The 2500-nt window shown below is 40.4% G+C and overlaps 1 protein-coding gene and 1 long non-coding RNA gene across 4 annotated transcripts in view; one reads left to right on the top strand and one right to left on the bottom strand.

The window, feature by feature from the left end:
• The window catches only part of LOC135090345 (uncharacterized), a 227980-nt gene that overhangs the window by 34122 nt on the left and 191358 nt on the right, over window positions 1–2500 (bottom strand). The window lies entirely within an intron of this gene.
• Window positions 2283–2500, top strand: part of LOC135090333 (DBH-like monooxygenase protein 1) — a 58674-nt gene continuing 58456 nt past the window's right edge. The window contains exon 1 of one of the 2 annotated variants that reach the window (XM_063987096.1): window positions 2283–2500. This exon is cut by the window's right edge and continues 333 nt beyond it. The gene's annotated coding sequence lies outside the window, so the exon portion shown is untranslated. The other variant, XR_010261879.1, reaches the window with a different exon arrangement.

Here is a 2500-nt window from a genome sequence, read left to right as displayed (position 1 = left end):
CGGTTGATGGTGGATGATGTGTTGTTATTTCATCCTTACCATCGTCACCATTGTTATCCTTACTATGGCTATCAACGTCACCATCATCATTATCATCACTGTCTTCGTAACCATTGTTAGCATTACCATCACCATCGTCACCATCACTTCCGCTAGAGTCATCATCTCCACTTACAGCTACATTTCTCAAGAGAGCTGCAGGTTTATTATTATCCTGTGTCTAGTATCCCACATCTCTAACTTTACATTAGTGAGAGTAGTGTATCACCAAGAGCCTTGTAAGGACCAACATAACTACCAAAGCTTCTTCCTTTGTGTTCTCTCTCTCTCTCTCTCTCTCTCTCTCTCTCTCTCTCTCTCTCTCTCTCTCTCTCTCTCTCTCTCTCTCTCTCTCTCTCTCTCTCTCTCTCTCTCTCTCTCTCTCTCCATTCTCCTTCTCCTCCTCCTCCTCCTTCTCCTCCCCTTCCACGCATACAAGCTCCTTGGAATCAGTGGGAGGTTCCGGCAAAAGCTGACAATGAACACACACACACACACACACACACACACACACACACACACACACACACACACACACAACTACTTCTGTCAAATATACAATTATTGAATCAACTGAATTGTTCGTAACAAGTATACGCACGAGGAATATCAATTTATAATTATTTTACGTTTGCGAAGGGGTGGGAAAAAATTTACAAATTATCCATAAATTTACCTAACTAATTACAAAAGCAAAATTATGGAGTACATAAAACCACTTTTCGCTTTCATGCATACGGAATACTGCACGTCATTTTCCTCCATCATTCAGAGCTGCGCCACGCTTCACTCACTGCATCAGGGGACGTGTCTGCCTGCTCATCTGTGTGTTTGGCGTTTATACGTAAGGGATTTTTTTTTTTTTTATACATATATTTGTTGTGGCATGTTAAACACTTCAGACTCTCATAAGGACTATTTTCAAAGACCACAGGGATGATCAATAAGGTTCTCATGGGTGTGTTTCCCACTGGCAACCTAGAATCCTTGTTCAAATCACTAAAATCATGAAATCTCATCTAAAAAAATCCACATTACGTAAACTAGTGCCTGTTAAAAATAGTCCAGACTTAACACAGTTCTCTTAGATGTTTTGTCAATAATAACCCAGAATCCTTGTTTAGCTATCATTAGAACGATTAAATCCTTTCAAGGATCCCTAAAACTATCTATTTTTTTAAGGACCCCAAAAACTATTACGGCCTGTTAAAAATACTCAAGACATGATCGACCAAGTTCTCGTTGGTGTTATTCCCACTGATAATCCAGATTCCTTGTTAAAATGTCACTAGAATCATGAAAACTCCTTAAAAATTCCAATAATGTCCAATACAACTTGTTGAAAGTATTTTTTTTTTCCAAATGACATTCCAGAATTCTTGTTGAATTATCACTAGAATCATGAAATCTTCCTCAAAACTCCAACAACATCCACTAAAATCTAAACTAAAACCCGAGATAAGACGCCGGAGTGTTTGGGAATGTGGTTCCAGGATTCCAGGATTCCAGGATCTTGTTCACTGTCTTTTGTCTGATGATTTATTGTCCATTTTCTTTTTATTACTTCGTGTAGTTCGTGGAGTTAAATTCGTTGACTTCTACCGGTGACTGGGGAGATTAACTTGAGAGTGATGCTGTGTGAGGAGAAGGAGGAGGAGGAAGAGGAGGAGGAGAGCTTATGAGTTCTGAGTGTTGTGCTGGTGAAAGAACAAGGAGGAGTTGTATGCGATGGGGGGCAATAAGTGTAAGCCAGCAAACCAGCGCCCCCTACGTATGTTATGAAATAGCTGCGTGTTATCAACGGCTGTTTGGCCTTTTGTTAGCTGAGACTTTTATTAACTTGTCCTTTTGTACGTGTTTTTCTTTTTTTTCTCTCTCCACATAGAGGTTGTGGTTACATTTCTGCTTTTTCCTGTGTGTGTGTGTGTGTGTGTGTGTGTGTGTGTGTGTGTGTGTGTGTGTGTGTGTGTGTGTGTGTGTGTGTGTGTGTGTGTGTGTGTGTGTGTGTGTGTGTGTGTCATTGTCTATATTTCCTCTTCTACATGTCATGCCACACACACAATCTCTCTCTCTCTCTCTCTCTCTCTCTCTCTCTCTCTCTCTCTCTCTCTCTCTCTCTCTCTCTCTCTCTCTCTCTCTCTCTCTCTCTCTCATTATCTTCCCCACGTGTTTTAAAAATTACATGAGCCAGGATTAAATGCAACAACTCTCCACATTCCCGGAGTAAAATAAATAAATAAAAGTCATCCTTCTTATAAAAAAATTAGAACATTCATTAATTGTCCTGTAAATTAATCGCTCCAGAGATGAAAAATTTACATGACGGGCCCCTGGAAATATACAATTAAAAGGGGGAACCCTCGCAGATATCAGGGCGGTGGTGAGCCCCCTTAATGTAGATGGAGGAAGGTAAAAGGGACGGAAAAGAGACCATCACGACACAAAATCCGGAAGAAATGGA

Source organism: Scylla paramamosain, chromosome 3 (assembly GCF_035594125.1).
Source record: "Scylla paramamosain isolate STU-SP2022 chromosome 3, ASM3559412v1, whole genome shotgun sequence".
Lineage (NCBI taxonomy): Eukaryota > Metazoa > Arthropoda > Malacostraca > Decapoda > Portunidae > Scylla > Scylla paramamosain.
Note: the sequence above shows the minus strand (reverse complement) of the source record. Positions and strands in the feature narration are given on the sequence as shown.